Source organism: Geotrypetes seraphini, chromosome 5, assembly GCF_902459505.1.
Source record: "Geotrypetes seraphini chromosome 5, aGeoSer1.1, whole genome shotgun sequence".
Taxonomy (NCBI): Eukaryota; Metazoa; Chordata; class Amphibia; order Gymnophiona; family Dermophiidae; genus Geotrypetes; species Geotrypetes seraphini.
The window spans coordinates 109,288,760-109,303,177 of NC_047088.1; the positions used below are offsets into that span (position 1 = coordinate 109,288,760).

General features: G+C 44.1%; 1 protein-coding gene across 9 annotated transcripts in view; it reads right to left on the reverse strand.

Annotated features, from left to right (window-relative positions):
* Positions 1-14,418, reverse strand: part of LOC117360950 (cytospin-A-like) — a 133,225-nt gene that overhangs the window by 103,455 nt on the left and 15,352 nt on the right. For 6 of the 9 annotated variants that reach the window (XM_033945632.1, XM_033945630.1, XM_033945633.1 and 3 more), the window contains one exon: positions 7,219-7,327. The gene's annotated coding sequence lies outside the window, so the exon portion shown is untranslated. The remainder of the gene's footprint in view (positions 1-7,218; positions 7,328-14,418) is intronic. The other 3 variants (XM_033945634.1, XM_033945637.1, XM_033945638.1) reach the window with 1 other exon arrangement.

A 14,418-nucleotide genomic window follows, 5' to 3' on the forward strand; every position in this document is an offset into this window, starting at 1 on the left:
AAATAGCATGTACCAGCGAGAGGGGCGGAGTCCTCAGCGTGCAATGACAATGGGGAGGTGGGGGATGGAATACTGTGGGATGCTTTGAAAGTGGTCCTTCGGGGGGTGTTGATAAAATGGGGGTAAGAAAGAAGCAGAATAAATTTACACCCCAGCAGACTTTAACCACATGGATATATGGCTTCTCCTCCATCTCCCCATAAAAGACAGCACAACACTATAGTTTAAATGGGAATTTATATGGGTTTTATATTTGTTACCTAAGCTGGGAAAGGATCCCACTAATTGTGGAGCCTACTGGCCCATTTCTCTTCTCAATATCGATGCAAAGATTATAGCCAAGGTATTGGTGCTACGGTTGGCCAGAGTGCTCCCTACTTTTATACATGTTGATCAATTTGGTTTCATTTCTAAGCGGTAGGTACAGGATAATGTGAGGCGGACTCTGCATCTGATGTGGGGGCGGTGAAAAGATCAAGGGACAAAATGGCTATTTTGGCCATTGATGCAGAGAAGACCTTTGATAGGGTTCAGTGGATCTTCCTGTGGATGGTGATGAGGTGTATGGAGTTGGGGGAAAATTATTGTAATTGGATACAGGCCCTTTATAGCACTCCGAGGGCGTACCTGCGTATTAATGGATCTTATACTGATTTTTTCAATATTGGGAGGGGCACGAAGCAAGGCTGCCCTTTATCCCCTTTTCTATTTGCCATGTCAGTGGAACCCTTAGCAGAATATATTAGGTTGCATCCAGATGTGCGGGGAATAGAGGTTGGAGGGATTGAGCATAGGAAGCGCTCTTCACAGATGATATTCTGTTGTACATCAGTGATCTAACCCCTACTATTCCAGTCCCATTGGGGATTTTAAGGGAATACAGTGCGCTACGGAATTTAAAGTTAATAAGAAAAAAAATCTGAGTTGATGGGGTTAACGCTCACAGGGGAAGAGGAGCAAGAGATTGGGGAGCTTTGTTTACTTCAGATAGCGAGGCCGCTGATCAGATATTTGGGCATTTATCTACCTAGGAATTTAGAGGACCTATATAACAGCAATTAGGAAAGGATTATTAAACAGGTACGGCAGGACTGGTTAAAGTGGAAGCATTTGTGGTTATCTTGGTGGGGTCGTATAGTGGTATTGAAGATGAATGTGCTTCCACACCTATTGTTTTTATTTCAGTCTTTACTGGTTGGGGTACCTAAAGGGGTTATCTTGGGTTTACAAAGGGAGTTCTCACACTTTATATGGTTGGGGAAAGCTCCGAGATTAGCAAAAAAAAGTATTATTGGCACCTAAGGCCCAATTTATTGTAGTACTATAGGGCAGCTCAGTTGCGATTTGTTTTGAATTGGCCCATAGCACCTCAAATCAGGGAGTGCAATTGAAGCAATTCTTTGCTCCGGGTCACTCCTTGGGTACTTGGATTTGGGCTTCTTACAAGGGCAGTGAAAGATTGTAGGAGATAAAGAATCCTTACATTAGACATTTGCTTGGGCTTTTGGGGATTGATGCAACAACAATGGGGGAGAGAAGGGGTGGTTACTACATTGGCTGCTCTTAGGGATGAGCCAAAATTTGAGGTGGGTACAGAAGGGGGAGGTTTTTGCTAGATGAGAGAGGAGAGGGTTATGTAGGTTTTGAGACTTTTGGTAGAGGGTAGCCTTCAACTTATTTGAGGACTTACAGGCTCGATTTCAGCTGCCTGATGGTGACTTTATATATTATATGCAGGTGTGGCATTTTGCAGAATCACAGAGCTGGCTAGGTAATAGAGGGGGAGTACAGGAACACTTGGAGGATCTCTTGTAGCTGTTGGGGAGACTTCCTTGCCCCCTTTCTGTTTTGTACTCTTATTTAAGGTACCTAGCATATGTAACATCCGGGGCCCATCATTTTTTGGCACCCCCCCCCCCATCTGTAAGAAAAACATGATTTTTAGTAACAAACCACACGTCACACATGAGTACCTAGGAAAAGGCAGCATCTTACATATTGCAGTGAGCAGTACATCAATACACCCATTGTAAAACTAAACAAGCCAGACCAGCACAGATCAATCCTACACCGTCAATCCTAACAGAAAACCATGTCTTTCGAACACACAGAACACAGAAAACACCTTCGCCTAGTAAGGAATATGTAATCACAAACTAACCCCTCCCTCTTTTACAAAACTGTAGTGTGGATTTTAGCTACGGAGGTAACAGCTCTGATGCTCATAAAATTCTGAGCATCAGAGCTGCTACCACCAAGGCTGGTGCTAAAAACGCTTCACAGTTTTGTAAAAGGGGGGATAAAATAAAAATACATAGACAAAGGTTAAATTGAACCAGCAAGAAGCTGGACTCTGCATACAATGCTTCACAGAAACAGTGACACATGTCTCCTAAAGCAATAAATAAATAGAAATTTTTTTCTACCTTTGTCTTCTGTGGTTTCTCCTTTCCTCATCTTCTTGTAACTCTCTTCCTTCCATCCACTGTCTGCCGTCTCTCTTCCCCTATATGGCATCTTCTCTCCTTCTATGCCCCTTCCAGAAACTGTATGCCTCCCCCTTCCATCTCTCCTTTCACCCCATTGGTCTGGCATCTCTCTCCTCGCCTTCCCTCTCCCACACCTCTCCTCATAGTCTGGTATCTCCCCTTCCCTGATTCTCTGGCATCTCTCTCCTTTCCTTTTCTTCCATCTTTCGCTCCCCCTCCATGCTCTCACATCTCCCCCTTCCTTTTCCCTTAGACTGGCATACCTTCCTCCTACGCTCCAAGCCCTGGCATCTCCTTTAATTCCCTCCCTCATCTTCCTTCTCCCTCCAGCTGGGTACCGCAACACTCTTCCCTGCAGCTCTGCACTTCCCCACAATTGCCATGCTTCGGTTCCTCTTCTTCCTTCCTTCCTCCCCCCCCCCCCCGCGGGACCCTGCGGCACCATCAACTCTTACTCCCTCTAATGTCGGCCCTGCAGCTCCAGACTTCCTCGCACCTTCTCCCCTCCCCCTTTGGATCGCTATTATTTTAAATGTTATAGCCGCGGAGCTGTATCCATCAGTGGAGATGTCTAACCTCGGCCTGCCCCGGAACTCTTACTGCAACAGTGACTTCCTGTTCCTGCCTAGACGGGCGGCTGCTGCAGTAAGAGTTCCGGGGCAGGCCGAGGTTAGACATCTCCACTGATGGATACAGCTCCGCGGCTATAACATTTAAAATAATAGCGATCCAAAGGGGGAGGGGAGAAGGTGCGAGGAAGTCTGGAGCTGCAGGGCCGACATTAGAGGGAGTAAGAGTTGATGGTGCCGCAGGGTCCCGCGGGGGGGGGGGGGAGGAAGGAAGGAAGAAGAGGAACCGAAGCATGGCAATTGTGGGGAAGGTTGGGACCCTATGGTTTTCCCTTTTCGAATAGCATGGGAACATGACCTGGGGAGACCTTTTACTGATTCACAATGGGATACTATTTGTTTAGGGATACAAAAAGTTTCTTCTTGTGTGTTATTACAAGGAAATGCATATAAGGTACTGACCAGGTGGTATTATACTCCTGAGAGGCTACATAATGTTTTTCCCTCTGTATCAGGTGGATACATTTCTGTATGTTTGGTGTTTATGCACTAAGGTGCGGCCTTTTGGGCAAATGGTGCGATCTTGTTTGGAGACCTAGTAGTCATGTCCAGTGCTCTGGGAACCATCTGATTGTTTATTGGATTTGAATTTGAATGTTTCCCCATGGTGGCAGAATCGTTCACTCCGCTCTGGACTGACTGGCTGCTGTCAGGTGTCATATTGCTTTTCGCTGGAAGAGCATGGTGGTACCTATTCTGGAGGACTGGAAGACCCAAATCAGCTTTAGTCTTTTTTGCTTTTCAAATATTGTTTATTAATACCATTCAGCAACCCGGCTCTTATGTCTCTTATAAAGCTTTATTCTACATATGGAGCAGATGGTAGCTAAGTGCAACGGATCTTTTAAGAGACATTGTACAGATTGGAACTTGATCTTCAATCGAATGGCAGTTTGAGACTATGTGGAGGGGGATGGGGGGGTATTGAGACTTGGTTGATCATTGATGCTCATTTTTATATATGCTGTGTTATTTTCAATAAAAATGTAATGATTATTATTTAATAATGAATATGGGGTAGATTAAATTGTGGTTTCTAATTTTCATCCAGTGGCTAGTACACCTTGGATGGAAAAACCACTGGAATCCATTGTAGTGTCTTAGGTTATGTCTTATTTAGACCCTTCAACATCTACATGGATTCTCAGTTTTGCTTTAGATCAAACGCATGACACAATCGTTACTTCTGACAGTGATTTCAAAAGTTAATTTTTTTTGAGCTGTGGGATTCAATTAGTTTTGTTACAATTCAATCAATGTCAAGCACATTTAATAGAGTGAACCATGCCATATTATCGAGTAGATTGAATGAACTTGGGATGTCTAGCACTGTTGAATTGCTCTAGAGCAGGGGTGTCAAAGTCCCTCCTCGAGGGCCGGAATCCAGTCGGGTTTTCTGGATTTCTCCAATGAATATGCATTGAAAGCAGTGCATGCAAATAGATCTCATGCAGATTCATTGGGGAAATCCTGAAAACCCGACTGGATTCTGGCCCTCGAGGACCGACTTTGACACCTGTGCTCTAGAGCAGGGGTGTCCAACCCTTTGGCTTCCCTGGGCCGCATTGGCCAAAAAAAATGTTTCTGTGGCTGCGCAAATGCTGCAGCAAGACAAAGGAGGGAGCCAGAAAGACGGTAAACACCCAGGGGCAGCCAAGTAAAACACTGCATCGCCCTCGACCAGGGCCGCACAAAATACTTCACTGGGCCGCATGCGGCCCTTGGGCCGCAGGTTGGACAGTATTGTGTGAAGTACGCCTCCTCCTTTTCTTCTAATGGGGAGTCCTGATTATGGGGTACCTCAGAGTTTCCCACTTTCACCAATTGTATTTAATGTTTTTATGAGTTCTTTAGGTTTACTTCTCAATTCATCATCATATTATGGATATTCTCACACCAATGATATTTTAAATGTTAGTTTCAATGATTTCAGATGTGTCAAAATCATATTTTGTGAGTTAGATTGCATTGGGAAAAAAAAAACCCAAAACTATCTGCGGCCCAACCAGCATTGTTAAAATTTAAGGCTGCTAAGATTAAGATGTTACTATTTAGTAACACTTTGATACTCATACATATGTTACTATGTAACTGTGAAACTGTGTTATGTGCTTTGAAAATGAGCATCATTATCAAATATTCCTACTCATATTACATTGAAGGGAGGTGAACAAATTAAAGCCCTCTTTTACAAAGTTGCATTAGGCTTTTTTTTTTAATCACTGGCTGTGGCAGTATTAGCTCCGACACTCATAGAATTCCTATGAGCATCGGTAGAGAATGACACGGTGACTGTTACCCATGGGTAACCTGCAGGAACAGTGTGTGTGTTGGTGGTGTTGGGGGGTGAGGGGGAAGACTGGATGCCGCAGGTATGAGAACAAGGCCATTCACCGCCTCGTGGAGTGGTAAATTGCTTTGTCCCCACAGGGAAGTATCTGCCACAAGATGACTCCGTGCCCTCCTCAATGCGATCGCGCGTCCAGCAGCGCCATCTCGCCCTTGCAGGTGCAGCAGCAGCCCCCCCCCCCCCACCTAGTGAGTCCAGCAGCCCCCCTCCCTATCGCCGGTCCAACAGCCCTCCAACCCTCGCACCCTCCCTCCCTTTGGCAGATGGCCAAAACCCCTCCAAAAAACCCCAAACCTGCGAGTGCAACTCCTGGGTCGGCCCCTTCACACGTCCCAGGGCGGGCATACCAGCCTGTAGGAACAAAAGCTTCCTGCACACGCGACGACGCCGAGTCCCTCATTACATCAGAAGGAGGGACTCGGCAGCAAGAAAGTTCCAGTCCGAGCAGCCCTGCTTCTGTTCCAACAGGCTGGTATGCCCACCCTGGGAGAGGTGAAGGGACCTCACATTCGCAGGTTTGTTTGTTTTTTTGCTGTCCACCATGGGGAGGGAGGGTAAGAGGGTTGGGGGGGGGGCTATTGGACCGGCAATAGGGAGGAAGGGAGATTGCTGGCTTGCTAGGGGGGTGAAGGACCTGCATGAAGGAAGAGAGAATAGGAATGAGACTTGAATGCGACCACATAGAGGGTCAGAGAACATCACAGAGAATCAAGCAAACAATGAATAAGCAGTGGGTTTCAATATCTGCTTCTGATGCCACAGCACACCAGGATCAACAGTCATTTTGCATATAGCTATAGATGCTTGTGACTGTTCCTATGCTGTTGCCAATATCCAGTGCTTCGCTGCATATGAATTTATGAACCTATTCAAATAGACTTCTAGACCAGCCAGTCCTCCCCTCAGCTTCTCCCCTTCACTCTGTCTCTGTAGATAGATAGATAGATCCAATAGATATATATCTGACAAGTTTTTAAATCAGAAATGTAATACTCATCCCTGCTAAAGTCTTTTTTCTGTCTCTGCAATCTCCTGTCTTTATTTTTTTTTTATCCTTGATGACTCCCTTCTCACCCAGTCATTACTGCTGATCTCAAAACATAGTTCAAAGGTTACTCAAGACAAGACAGGCAAAGATGATGTCATAATGCTGTAACGTTTAATAAAGCCCCAACCCCCTTTCCTGTTAGAGGGAAGTTACAGCACACATACAACTAAGGTTATTGTTTCTGGGAGTGTCTCATCGTCACTCCTTTATTTTACCCTTCCTACACAGTTCCTTCCCAGCCTCCGTGGAATTAAACCTCCCTGAAATCTGGAAACACACATGCCAGATAAGAGAAACTTTTCACTATGATTATATTCAAGGTTAATATTTTCCATTAGAAGAGAAATGCTCAATATTGTGAAAAAGATGTTGCTGTTAGGGGCATGTTCTTGTAAGGGTATTAACTTGATGCAATTTTTAATCTGGCCAACAGTGCTGAGACAGGGTGGATAGCATGAAGGAAGGCCGCTCTTCCTGTTTTGCTTGCTCTAGATAAACACGCCACCCTCCCAGACAACATGGCATAGCAAAACCTATTGGAACAGACAAGGTTCAGTGCTTCTACTGTGAGAAAAGAGACAATACACTGACAGACATAATTGAGAATGAGACAGAAGGTGTCTGTCATTCAGATGGGTAATATAGTAGGCGCTGCAGTTGAGATCTGAAGGTTTCATTACAGTGATGAATTTGAATAATTACCCGTGTGCATACCAGGTGCTGACTTTCCACCAGAATTCCCCATGTTCTGCACCCACTTCAACAAGAACAGCAGAGACTCGCCAATTCCTCACCGAGTGGTACAGCACATCTACGGCAAAGAGAATCAGTGTAAGCATTCAGCAGTTACATTGAGACAGCCTTCCTCCCCTCTGCATCTGAATCTAGCATAGGGAGAGAGTCTCCCTCAGTCTATCAGCAGTGACTGAAACTGAGACATGCTTTTCCTCTCTGCAACCAAGAACAGCACCAATGCAGGATGTGCAGGTTGAGGCATCTGTACTGGAACCCATGCAGTGAAAGGAAGCCCTGCCTAAGGAGTGCCAGGGCAGAGAAAGATCACATTCAGCCTCCTCCCCACCATGTAAGAAGAGCAGTCAAGGCAGAATCACCTCAAATGTGGGAGCACTAATTGGTCCCTCCAACTACAGGAGTGTGATCGGAAATAGGAGAGTTAGCAGGCCTAGATTGCTGCTGCTTTTCCATCTCCTGCACCTGACTGATTTTGTAGGCAGTGTAAGTCATTCATTTGAGGGTAGAGTTGCTCCTTGACTACTTGCCCAATATCATATAGGGAACTGTAATTCTGATTTTCCAATTGCATTCTGTACGGAATGGGAGAGAGTGGCGCAGTGGTTAAAGCTGCAACCTCAGCACCCTGCTCCTTGTGACCCTGGGCAAGTCACCTAATCCCCCCCCCCCATTGCCTCAGGTACATTATGAGCCCACTGGGACAGACAGGGAAAAATGCTTAAGTACCTGAATAAATTCATGTAAACCGTTCTGCGCTCCCCTGGGAGAATGGTATAGAAAATTGAATAAATTAATTAAATAGATAAAGCAAGACCATAAATCCTTGCATGCAATGGGGGTAAACCTAGGAATGGGTCAACCTGTCACGCTCTAGTCAGTTGGCAGCTCCAGTAGCAGTGTTTGTACCCAACACTGCTTCTTCCTGCTCTCTTTTGTTGCAAGTCTACAGAGAAGAAGCAAGGGTTAGAGCACTGCACAGAGGGAGCAGTAGCGTGGGAAGAGATAAATGATATGTGTGATGGTGGTGAGGAGGGGGGTTAAGAAAGCAGGAATAGCATAAACTATTGTAGGGAAAAAATTGTAGGGGGGGGCAGGTAGTGAATGAGGGAGGATGGGGGTGTTTTGGGGGTATCCATAATTGTAATTGTACTGGGGCCCAAAGTGATCATTATTCTGCCTCCGAGACTGATGCAGAAAGGCTCATAGTGCAGCTGTGCTGAGTGTGTGGCTTTTACCATGAGCTCAAAACTGCACCATGCAAAAAAGCTAAAACATGGGAAGCCTGCCAGGCACACAAGAAATAGGCGCACAAGAAGATGGACTTAACGTTCATCGGAAGAAAACAAAAAGTTGCCAGCACATATCTACAACTGCTGTTGTGCATATTAATATTAGTTTCACAAAAATTTATTGAAGGCTGATAAATTACGCAAGAAACAGCCACTGCAGATGTGTGCTGGCACTTTCATTTTTGCTCAGATATGCTCAGATACCCTAACCTCACTGAGATTTTGCTCAGATACCCTAACCTCACTGCCGTTACCTCCTGCACGTGTTTTAAAAGTTGCATAAAAGAAAAGAAACAAGGCATTTACAAATTGAAAAATGGGCATGAAAACCTCTCAAGCAACCCTTCAACGATGTACTAGCGAACATCTCTCATATTATGCACACATCAAAAGCCATCATTTCCTTCTGTGTACTGTTACAGAATATTTAATACAAAGCAACAGGATATTCTACCCTATCAAGGCAGATGCTCAAAGAAAACAGACAAAGCGACCAGATGGTACTCAATATCTTTATTCTTTGAAGACGCGACAAGTACATGTTTCGGCCCAAAGGCCTGCCTCAGGAGTCTTAATGCTTTGATCAATACAGTATATGTTGACTGTTCTATCTTATCCTATATAATAAAAGGCTAACTCGCGCATGCGCACTCCTATTTGTGTGCTTCCATGATCAGTAGTTCCGTGGCCGCATGCGCGAATCCCCTGCACTCCCCTACACTCGCCGGAAGGACTGGACTGTATGAGTCACCAGCACAAGCGTGTGGCCGACCCAGGATCGTGAGAGGATGCGCCGTGCAAAGTGCTGCACACTACTGGAGGGGGAGGGACATACCGGCACAAACCTCCCGCCAGAGAGGAAGGGCTGAAGCCAGCAACAGCAGCAAATTGTAAACGCTGCCGTTGCCTGAAGCACCCGAGGCAGACGCTTCTCTCCCAGCGAGATGACTTTAATATCAAACCTCCCTCCAGCGTTGGCAGCCGCAGCACGCTAAACAGGCTGCTTCGGGCTTTCTCCTGCAGCTGAGTCCCTCTGTCACGTCATTGATGATGTCATCAATGACGCGACAGAGGGACTCAACTGCAGGAGAAAGCCTGTTTAGCGTGCTGCGGCTGCCAACGCTGGAGGGAAGTTTGATATTAAAGTCATCTTGCAGGGAGAGTCGCAGAGACAGCGGGGGTTGGACTGGGAGGGGAGAGAAGCATCTGCCTCGGGTGCTTCAGGCAGCAGGGGCGTTTACAATTCGCTGCTGTTGCTGGCTTCAGGCCTTCCTCTCTGGCCGGTCCTGCCTACTTCCTGTTTTCATGAAGACAGGACCGGCCAGAGAGAAAGACCTGAAGCCAGCAACAGCAATGAATTGTGAATGCTGCTGCTGACCAATGAAGTAATTAAATGAGGAAAGGGAGCAGAGGGGGAGAGAATGGCTTGGAGGGAAGGAGGAAGGTATGCCAGACCAAGGCAAAAGGAAGGAGGAGATGGAGAGAGGCCATATGGAACAGAGAGAGAGAGAGGGTGGACACTGGATGGAAAGAGAAGAGAGGGGCAAGACAGAGGGTGAACAGTAGATGGAAGGGGTAGAGAGAGAGAGAGACACACCAAATGGAAGTGTGGAGGACAGGGGGAGCAGACGTTGGAAAGAGGGGGCCAAGACACAGACAGAAAGAATGACAGCGTCCAAGGAGAGAGAGACAAATTTAAAAAAACAAAACAGACAGACAGACAGACATCTACTCTAGCACCCGTTAATGTAACGGGCTAAAACACTAGTAAATTATAATGATTGAGTCATTCACCGAACACATCAATCAGAATGATCACTAAAAAAATTTGTCCACAATGTGGAGATTAACTTCTTTAAGTTTCATAGAACCTGGGTTAATCTCCACATTGTGGACAAATTTTTTTAGTGATCATTCTGATTGATGTGTTCGGTGAATGACTCAATCATTATAATATATAAGATAGAACAGTCAACATATATTGTATTGATCAAAGTATTAAGACTCCTGAGGCAGGCCTTCAGGCCGAAACACGTACGTGTCACATCTTCAACGAATAAAGATATTGAGTACCATCTGGTCATCATCTCTGTTTGCAGAATTTTTTTTAAAAAATCATATTTATTAACTTTGCAAAAATAAAATTACATTTCAACAAAACAAGAATAAAAAAACCAGTCAAGAAAACAAATCTCGAAATCAACACAATTGGATAAAACAATTATACAAACCCACTCCACCAAAAAACCCCTCCCATACAAATACATCATTACCAGTTATTTTAATGCAGTATGTGGCTATGTCTTCCATGAGCTGATAGCTACATTCAACCCCTCTATGCATTGCCTGGCTTTCTGCATTGGCATCTCCGTTACAGAGACTTGTTGGTCTACAAGAAGATCACATTCCCAATGTCTGGCACTGGTTCACAATGAGGAAGTCTTCCTCTCCTTGTAACTACCAATGGCAAAGAATGAGGGAGAAAAAAAGATTTCTCCTTTTATTTTTGACAAAAGTACAGAATGAATGATCCCCCCCAGGCTATGTAAGGACCAGGACATCAAGTTAGGAAGTTTATACCAGCTGTGGAAGATTTTCTAATTTATGTTGGATAAAGTGAATGTTTTGAAAACAAAGGCCCTCTTTTATCAAGCCATGTTAGGGTTTCTTAATTGCTGGCCGCAGTAGTAAAAGCTCCGATGCTCATAGAATTCGTAGCCGGTGATTTTTTAAAAACCCTAATGCAACTTGATAAAAGGGGGCCAGAATTTCTGTCCTGGTACTCCTAAGTATAGTAACAGAGGACAGAAACTTTGCCCCCCTTTTATCATGTTGCATTAGAGTTTATCACCGGTTAGAAATTCTATGAGCATCGGAACTTTTACCGCTGCGGCCAGCAATTTGTGGTATCACCAGTGAAATGGGCTGAATTTGAAATATAGGTGTTGAATATTTTGCAAGCTTTACATCCTACTAGATCCATGTTCGCTGTCTATTGTGAAACAGCTGAATAAGGTGATGGTGCCGTCTTTGACTACCATTGTTAATAAATCTTTGGAAACCAGTACAATACCTGCCTTATTGAAAAGAGCTATGGTTAAAGACACTTCTGAAAAGGGATAGCTTGGATGAGACTGTAATGGGAAATTATAGGCCGACTGCTGTGCTACCTCTCTTGGGTAAGATCATAAAGAAGGTGGTTTTGGAGCAGTTAGTAAATTTTGTAGAATGAGACCATCTGTTAAGTCTCTACTATGTATGATTTTTGAGCAAGGCACAGCGTGGAATTTTTAATGGTTTCCACAGTGAATGAATTGAGATTAGGAATGGATAAGAATTGGATTTTTGTGTGGTATCATTAGAAGTGTCAGTATTTGACACGGTAGATAACACAGATTTTGTTAGGAAAATTATTGTTTTTGTTCTTATTTCCAAGAGTGGACAGTACAGGTGAAGATTGGAAGATATCTAGGATTATATTTAAATGTAAGGGGGTGCTGCAAGGGTCGGCATTCTCAGCGCTGTTTTTTAATATTTATTTTGCATCTTTAGGTGAAGTGTTTGATGAGTCATGTGACAGTTACTACTTGTATGTGGATGATGTGCAGGTTCCCCCCCCCCCCCCCCCACTATGGATGATTAGAAAAGTGAACTTAAAGAGAGATTGACGAAGTGAATGATTGGATGATATGGCATAAATTGGCCTTAAATCTTGGGAAGACTGAAGTATTGTTAGTAGGGAGAGCTGAAGATCCCTCTTGGCTAGTAGTGATTGAGATTGTTTATAAACCGGAATCTTCACTAATCAGACAAAGTATTGAATGTGTGGCTGGATTTGACGTTATCAATGCCAGCCCAAGTGTTGGCAGCAGTGAGGTCATCCTTTTTTCATTTGCGATTGTTAAGTAAACTAAGATCAATGTTATTGCAGTATGATTTTTGGCTTATGGTGCAATGCATGACATTACAGAGGTCAAATTACTGTAATGCGTTACACCTAGAATAGCTTCTTCTTGGTGTAGGGCAGGGGTAGGCAATTCTGGTCCTCGAGAGCCGGAGCCAGGTCAGGTTTTCAGGATATCCAAAATGAATGAGATGGATTTGCATGCACTGCCTCCTTGAGATGCAAATCTATCTCATGCATATTTATTGTGGATATCCTGAAAACCTGACCTGGCTCCGGCTCTCGAGGACTGGAATTGCCTACCCCTGGTGTAGGGCATTGAAAGTAACCCAGAATGCTGCAGCCCGTTTGATTTTGGTTAGTGGTAGATTTGAGCATGTGACCCCATTTTAGAGACAGTTGAATCGATTGCCTGGAAAATCAGAACTAACCTTTAAAACATAACACCTGACTTCACAGGCAATCAACTGTGGTATACCCTGATACCTGTCAACGGTGCTGTCTACTGTCCTTGATGCCCTTTGAGATCAGGATTGGCAATGCATCTTTCCACAGATAAGACACAGTGTGTGAAGTATGTTGCGGCCTGGCCAACAGCAATCTCAGTGGCAGGTGTGATGTTCTGGAATGATCTGTCTAGAAACTTGCAATCTGTTGATAATTTACAAAAGTTCAAGAAACTTTTTGAAAATTTGCACAGATTTTCTGTTCGGGTGGGTAAGGAGAGGACTAACATTTTGCAGCAAATGTAAAGTTTAAAGTGTTTTCATTATGTGTTGTATTTTATTTTTGTCAAGCTGATGTTTTGTGGTTATTTATATATGTGCTTCGGGAGCCCCCTTCGGTATAAGCAGGCTATAAGTCTGTTAAATAAATAAATAACAAATTAAAGGGGCTTTGTCCTGCATTTCTGACAAAGGCACAGATACAGGCTGAAGCTGCCATTCTCCCTTTATATCTTACACCAGCACAGCTTATGGTAATTCTCAATAGCTGGCCTTAGCCCAGCAATGCTTTTGTGCCACTGGGTTGGGGGGGGATGGTCATGCCCCACAGCTGTACACTGAATGGCCACACAATCTAAAGGCTAGCCCTGGGAGCTCATCTTCCTGTGGATTTAGGATGGTAGAAAGTCCTCCCTATGCAGGAGAAAAGCACAAACGGATGGAGCCTGGATTCCCTTTGTTGTATACATATGTTCAGAAAGGAAAGGTCCAGGTCAAGTACTTATGATTTTTATGTACAGACTCAAGAATAAAGTAGGAAAAATATTGTGTACTCATAGTCATACACACTTCATCAGAGGTCACCCCAAAAACTTTATTACTTTATTATAGAGTCTGTTGACAGAAGAATTAAAAGATACTTGGCCTGTGGACCTTTCCTTTTTGTTTTTAAGAGGAGTGATATTATTAGGCAAAAAAAAAAATAATGATCATAGTTTAAAAAAAAAAAACAATATTGTTTTCAGTTTCATGTATGCTGAGGGTTATCCCTGTAACTGTCGAGTCAGGAAATAAATTCTATGTAGGACCCCACTCCTTATTTACATGCCTGGAATGCTGCAAGACAGCATACCAGTACTCATAACTATAAGTTTTTAGCCAGAGTTAAAACTTCCCAATCTTTTTTATAAATCCCTAGTTACCTAATAATGGGCTCCTTTTACCACTCCGCGGAAGAGCTTCTTACCATAGACCGGCAAGGTAAATGCTCAGATGCTCATTCAATTCCTATGAGTGTCAGAGCATTTACCTCGCTCTTCCACAATTTAGTAAAACCCAGCGAATATTGTGCTCCTTTTATCAGGGAGCTGTAGAGCCTTTTACCGCAGGCCAGTGAGGTAAATGCTCCAACACTCATAGGAACTGAATGCGCGTCGGAGCATTTACCTTTTCAGCCTATGGTAAAAGGCTCTACCGCTCCCTGATAAAAGGAACCCTATGCTGAGACTAA